Source organism: Salmo trutta, chromosome 24 (assembly GCF_901001165.1).
Source record: "Salmo trutta chromosome 24, fSalTru1.1, whole genome shotgun sequence".
NCBI lineage: Eukaryota > Metazoa > Chordata > Actinopteri > Salmoniformes > Salmonidae > Salmo > Salmo trutta.
In genome coordinates this window covers 9,934,569-9,942,294 of record NC_042980.1, presented here as the reverse complement: position 1 = coordinate 9,942,294, position 7,726 = coordinate 9,934,569, and positions in this window count along the sequence as shown.

Sequence of the window (7,726 nt, the reverse complement as noted above, 5' to 3'; positions counted from 1 at the left end):
TTTACAACCTAAACATTCAATCCCTCAGGATTTTGACAGGTTGCAATTCCAAGGGGCCAACTGCAACCACTAATGGCCGCTAGACTTTCGCCAGCTGATTTCTCATTCAACCATGCTCTAAAATCCCCAGCACAGCTGATCTTAATTGCAATCATCATTCACCACCGATTTACCGCTCATAACTATCAGATTAGGCATTATCTTTTAGTCCTGATTGCAACATTTTTCAAGACGATTTCACCCTCTGGTGGGTATTATCGTCGGAACATTTTAATCTTGCTTCTTGAGCAGACTAAGGTTGATTTATATATTTGACAATCATTCCGTACAAATAAAATAAAGTATTTAATTTCCTCATTTACCCATGGCAAATCAACATGGCAATGAGCCATACCATACACATTTTATGAATTGTAACGGTCGTCGTACGTAGTGGACCAAGGCGCAGCGGGTTGAGTGCTCATAATGACTTTTATTGAACACAAAGAAAACCATCGAACGAACAGGATTGCAGGCTAAAATACACAGCTATGCAACCACAACTTCCCACCAAGGGACAGGTGAAAACAGGCAACCTAAGTATGACTCTCATCAGCAACAACAATGTACAGCTGTTCCTGATTGAGAGCCATACCAGGCCAACAAAGATATACACAACATAGACAGAACATAGAAATACGAAATAAAGAACATAACCCTAAAACCCCGGAATACTCTAACCAAACACCCCTCTACATAAACACATATATTAATTAACAAACCCCGAACCACATAAAACAAATACCCCCCCTGCCACGTCCTGACCAAACTACAATAACAAATAACCCCTTTACTGGTCAGAACGTGACATGAATAGAAGAAATCATGGCGTAGGATCCATTTTTCGTTTCCAATTGATGTAACCATTAATCACTTTACTTGTCCTAATAAAACATGGTCATTTATCAAATGCAATATTCCTGTAGGCTACACATTTGTACTGAAAGAGTATTAGGGCCAAGCAAAAAAATTATAAAAAGATGTGATGGATTTTTTTTCCTGCATGAATAGTACTTCAAAATCTCAATTTCTATTATTATTTGGGGAATAAAGTTGGAATTAAACTTTGAGAATAAACTCAGAATATTTTGAGAACAAAGTCAAAATTTGTCATAATTGTTGAACAGACTAAACTGCAGGTGGAATGTGGATACTCATCTTTTAATGTAAAGAATAATAAATTAAAGCAAAGTATACACAGGAAAACAATAAACACGAAACTCACGGCAGGCTAACAGGCTTACTACAAACAAAAAGCAGTGTTAGCACAACCACCCACAAACCCAAGTGACAAACATACTCCTAAATATATGACTCCCAATCAGGAACAACAATCACCAGCTGTCCCTGATCGGGAGCCACACAGACCCACATAGAAATACAACACCCAGAACACACATACACAGACATACTCTGCCACGTCCTGACCAAAACTACACAACAACACCCTCTGCTGGTCAGGGCATGACAAAATTGTATGAATTTATACTTAATATTAAAGTAGGGGATTTGCTTAATTGCATCCAACTGAGGACAGACGTCAGTTCAGCATCTAGTTTTGATTTACATTTGCTTGAGTTGTCAACTAACGTGAATTGAATGTGAAATAAAACAAAAATGTAACCCTGTCATTGGATTTAGCTTAAAAGTTAGGTGAAAAAAACAAGACATTCCCATGTTGACTTTTTGCAAATCCTATCAGTTTTCTACATTGATTCATTGTCATCACATTACATTTTTGGGTTGAAATGAAGTGGAAACAACGTTGATTCAACCAGTTTTGTCCAGTGGGATGCCTCCCTGGCTCTCTGTTGCTCTGAGTCACTGTTTAAATGTCTACGTTAGATGACCTGGTGAAGCTATACTTTAGAATTGGCTTTAGAAACAAGGAAATATTTGCTATTTTAACACAAAATAGTCATATTATTATAAGCAGTGCTTGACTTGGACTGAAGTAGGTGCCGGTACTCATTTTGGGTGCTGGTACTGTTTATATTTAGGTGCAGGAGCTCCACAATACTTTTAAGCTTATACTTTATAAAGAGGAACAGGAGTTCAAGCAGTAGAAAATGTGAAGTTCCGGTACTCAGCTCCGGTGAGTTCCTGCCCAAGTCAAGCACTGATTTTTAGTATTATGACCTTGAAGAGGTTGGGTTTTTTCAGGAGGAACTATATTGGGAACTTCATCATTCATCCTCCTCAGACCTCACCAAGTCAAGTTTTAACCCTGCACTAGTCAAGTGTCACCCCTCCTCCTCAATCCTCACTCTACCCTCCCCTTGACAAATAAATCTATGCGTGAAAAGGCGTTCCACAGTCTGTTTTGTCATTGAGTTCAATGTATTCAAAACACAGGTGGTAACATTTTAGTAATATAGCTCTTATCCAGAGCGACTTACAGTAGTGAGTGCATACATTTTAATACTTTTTTCGTACTGGTCCCCCATGGGAATCGAACCCACAAACGTGGTGCCATACTCTACCAACTGAGCTGCACGGTAATGTCACGTCCTGACCATTAAAGGGGCTGTTTGTTATTGTAGTTTGGTCAGGGCGTGGCAGGGAGTGTTTGTTTAGGGTGTTTCGGGGTTGTTTGGGTTATGTTCTATGTTAGTGTCTTTCTATGTTATTTCTAGTTGGTCTATTTCTATGTGGTGTTTATTGGGTTGACCTTCAATTGGAGGCAGATGCTTCTCGTTGCCTCTGATTGAAGGTCCTATTTATAGGGGTGTTTGTTCTATGGGGGTTTGTGGGTAGTTATTTCCTGGTTTAGTGTTTGTTGCACCTGATGGGACTGTTTGGAGTCGTTTGTTTTGTATATGTGTTTATTTTTGTTTTTTCCTTCTTCAAAAAAAAAAAAAAGAAGATGAGTATACATTTTCCCGCTGCGTTTTGGTCCACTCCTTACGACAATCGTGACAGGTAACCAGATGATCCAAGTAATTTAGGTAGTAAACGATGCCCCCCTCTGTTAAATTCTATCGTGTACAGTAGAGGTGCGTAGGTAAAATCACTGGGGAAGCCAAGCCAGAAAAAAAGCATATTACATATTTGTGTTGTGATAATTGCGTTGTTTGCACTATAACCTGTTAGTTCATATGCCTTGCAACCGTTATATATATATATATGCTTAAGTCTGAGACACTAGCAAGAGACAGTGGCAGAATAAATTCAACCACACCTTTGTTTCATCACAAAACCGGAGAACAACCTCTGTCCGGTGAAGTCCACAAAGCATATTGCATGTAACAAACAGTTACATAACCTACAGCATGGTCAAGCAAGTTAATCTTTCCAACATTTTTAGAATACTTAACAACTATTGATTTAGAACCATGGCGAGTTACCGCAAGTCGCAAAGAAATCATTGTAAGCTAAATATACAACATTACCAAAAGCATGTGGAAACCTGCTAGTCGAACATCTCATTCCAAAATCATGGGCATTAATACGGAGTTGATCCCCTTTGCTCCTATAACAGCCTCCACTCTTCTGGGCTTCCCAGTAGATGTTGGTACATTGCTGCAGGGACTGTGAGGTCGGGACTGATGTTGGGCGATTAGGCCTGTCTTTCAATCAGCGTTCCAATTAATCCCAAAGGTGTTCGATGGGGTTGATGTCAAGGCTCTGTGCAGGCCAGTCAAGTTCTTCCACCCCAATCTCGACCAAACATTTCTGAATGGACCTCGCTTTGTGCACTGGGGCATTGTCATGCTGAAACAGGAAAAGGCCTTCCCAAACTGTTGCCATAAAGTTGGAAGTACAGAATCGTCTAGAATGTCATTGTATGCTGTAGCATTAAGATTTCCCTTCACTGGAACTAAGGGGCCCGAACCATGAAAAACAGCACCAGACCATTATTCCTCCTCCACCAATCTACGGGCTAGGGGGCAGTATTGAGAATTTTGGAAAAAAATATGTGCGCATTTTTAACTGCCTCCTACACCAACTCAGAAGCTAGAATATGCATATTATTGTTTAGGTTTGGATAGAAAACACTCTGAATTTTCTAAAACAGTTTGAATGGTGTCTGTAAGTATAACAAAACTCATATTGCAGGCAAAAACCTGTGAAAAATAGATTTAAAAAAATGAGAATTTTGTGACTGTACTATTTAGTGTCATTGTTTTAAAGATACCACAGTGAGAAAGGATTCAGTTCGCAACTCCTACGGCTTCCACTAGATGTCAACGATCTTTAGAAAGTTGTTGGAAGCATCTGTCATGAATACAGACCGAATTAGAAAGCTTACAAGTTGACACGTCATCACTTCATTTTTTGCGCCTGCGCATGAATCTGAGAAGAGTGCCTTTGTCATAATCGTTTATTCTAGACACTTGATAGGTTGTGTGAAAATATTACCGATGTTTACTGATGTTTCACGTTAAAAATGGACCAAAAGATTCATGCTAAACAACGTTTGACATGTTTAAACAAACGTAAATAGATTATTTACTAGGTTTTCTTTAGCTTTTCGACGTGACTTTACACTGCCCACCTCATTTTGTGGGAGCCTACTGAACGCTAACTATTTGGACATAAATTATGAACTTTGTCAAAAGAAACCACATTTGTTCTGGACCTGGGATCTGTGGCAGCGCCTTCTGATGGAGATAATCAAAGGTAAGGGGATATTTAGAATGTTATTATCGATATTAGATGATGCTAATGCTAACGGTATAGCTTAGCTTAGCTTAGCATATAGCTTATTGTTGTTAGCATAGTACCCAGTTTATGCAAAATGTGATTTCCCAGTAAAGTTATTTTGAGATCTGGCCATTCGGTAGCAATTACGAGATGATAATATATTATTCTTTGAATGACAATATTATAATTTACCAATGTTTTCGAATAGTAATTCCGTGATTTGTAATGCTGGATTCACTGGGTGCATTCGAGCCGAAAAAAATTCTGAATTTCACCGCGACTGTAAATGCTGTTTTTGGATATAAATATGAACTTGATGGAACTAAAAATGCATGTATTGTTTAACATAATGTCCTATGAGTGTCATCTGATGCAGATTGTCAAAGGTAAGTGCATAATTCTAGCTAGTTTTCTGTCTGTTGATGCCCTTCTTTGAATTGGCTAAACATTACACGCAGCTATTGTCAATGTACTCTCCTCACATAACCTAACTTTATGCATTCTCCGTAATGCCTCTGAAAATCGGACAGCGTGGTTAGATTTAGGAGATATATCTTTCAAATGGAGGAAAATAGTTGATTATTTGATTATTTGAAATGATTACTCTTGCAGTTTTGAATTCCCCGCCATGGTCACATGACAATGAATCCCAATACCGGGATTAGATCGGGATAAGATCCTCAACAGGATAACAAAGGCCTACACTTGTAAATATGTAAATTGCTATTTATTTTTGAATGAGTGGCTGTTCATCTGTAAAATATTAGCATTTCCATGAGCATAGTTATCAACTCTGTGTAGTGGGTCCATTCTGTATTTCGCACTCTATATTTGTCCCCACCCCTTTCCATTGTCTACCAAGGCATCTTTTCATTGCAATATGTAGTAACCAATGTATAACCTATCCTGTGTGTGTGTTCATGTAATTCTGTGTGATTATTTAGTTAGTAAATAAATAATTAAACTAATTTGGATATTGCTGATTCATCATTTATGCTAGGGTTCATGCATATATCCAAGGGTTTGCGACATTCAGAATATGACTGAGGTAATAATACATTAATACGTGACTGTAATTGATAAGTTATGAAAATATCTGAAGAGAATTAAATTCGGGAAATAGTAACTCTTTAAACAACATTTTCCCGTGGTGCCCCGATTTCCTAGTTGATTACTGTTTACATGATTAGTTTAATCACGAAATAATTACACATAGAGAATTGATTTGATAATATAACAGTCTTCACATGAATAAATAGTCACGTTACGCCAACAGCTAAGAGCTGTTCTTATGCACGACGCAAAGCGGAGTGCCTGGATACAGCCCTTAGCCATGGTATATTGGCCGTATATCACAAACACCCGAGGTGCCTTATTGCTATTATAAACTGTTTACCAACGTAATTAGAGCAGTAAAAATAACTTTTGTCATAATCGTGGTATACGGGCTGTCAGCCAATCAGCATTCAGGGCTTGAACCACACAGTTTATGAAAGGTGATAATAAATAGTGGGCTACGTGATGCATTTAAAAAGGTTAAAAGGTTTGTTATTGCATTTCATAGTGTCAATTTAACCTGTTGGGGATAGGGGGCAGTATTTACACGGCCAGATAAAAAACGTACCCGATTTAATCTGGTTACTACTCCTGCCCAGTAACTAGAATATGCATATAATTATTGGCTTTGGATAGAAAACACCCTAAAGTTTCTAAAACTGTTTGAATGGTGTCTGTGAGTATAACAGAACTCATATGGCAGGCAAAAACCTGAGAGGATTCTGAACAGGAAGTGGCCTGTCTGACAAGTTCTTGTTCATCTTGGCTCTTTTTATTGAAGACTGAGGATCTTTGCTGTAACGTGACACTTCCTACGGCTCCCATAGGCTCTCAGAACCCGGGAAAAAGCTGAATGATATCGAGGCAGCCCCTGGCTGAAACACATTAGCGCGTTTGGATAGTGGCCTGTCAGAGGACCATCAGACTGGGGCTCGTGCACGAGGGCACGAGATGTTTTTATTTTCTCTCTCTTTGAACGAAAACCACCACTCCCGGTCGGAATATTATCGCTTTTTTACGAGAAAAATGGCATAAAAATTGATTTTAAACAGCGGTTGACATGCTTCGAAGTACGGTAATGGAATATTTAGAAATGTTTTGTCACGAAATGCGTCGTGCTCGTCACCCTTCTTTACCATTCGGATAGTGTCTTGAACGCACGAACAAAACGCCGCTATTTGGATATAACTATGGATTATTTGGGACCAAACCAACATTTGTTATTGAAGTAGAAGTCCTGGGAGTGCATTCTGATGAAGAACAGCAAAGGTAATAACATTTTTCTTATAGTAAATCTGACTTTGGTGAGTGCTAAACTTGCTGGGTGTCTAAATAGCTAGCCCTGTGATGCCGGGCTATCTACTGAGAATATTGCAAAATGTGCTTTCACCGAAAAGCTATTTTAAAATCGGACATAGCGAGTGCATAGAGGAGTTCTGTATCTATAATTCTTAAAATAATTGTTGTTTTTTGTGAACGTTTATCGTGAGTAATTTAGTAAATTCACCAAAAGTGTTCGGTGGGAATGCTAGTCACATGCTAGTCACATGCTAATGTAAAACGCTTGTTTTTGATATAAATATGAACTTGATTGAACAAAACATGCATGTATTGTATAACATAATGTCCTAGGGGTGTCATCTGATGAAGATCATCAAAGGTTAGTGCTGCATTTAGCTGTGGTTTGGGTTTATGTGACATTATATGCTAGCTTGAAAAATGGGTGTCTGATTATTTCTGGCTGGGTACTCTGCTGACATAATCTAATGTTTTGCTTTCGTTGTAAAGCCTTTTTGAAATCGGACAGTGTGGTTAGATTAACGAGAGTCTTGTCTTTAAAATGGTGTAAAATAGTCATATGTTTGAGAAATTGAATTAATAGCATTTCTAAGGTATTTGAATATCGCGCCACGGGATTACACTGGCTGTTGAGCCCAGAGAGGTTAAAAAGAGAGATAATTAAAAAGGATAAATTAATGTTGAT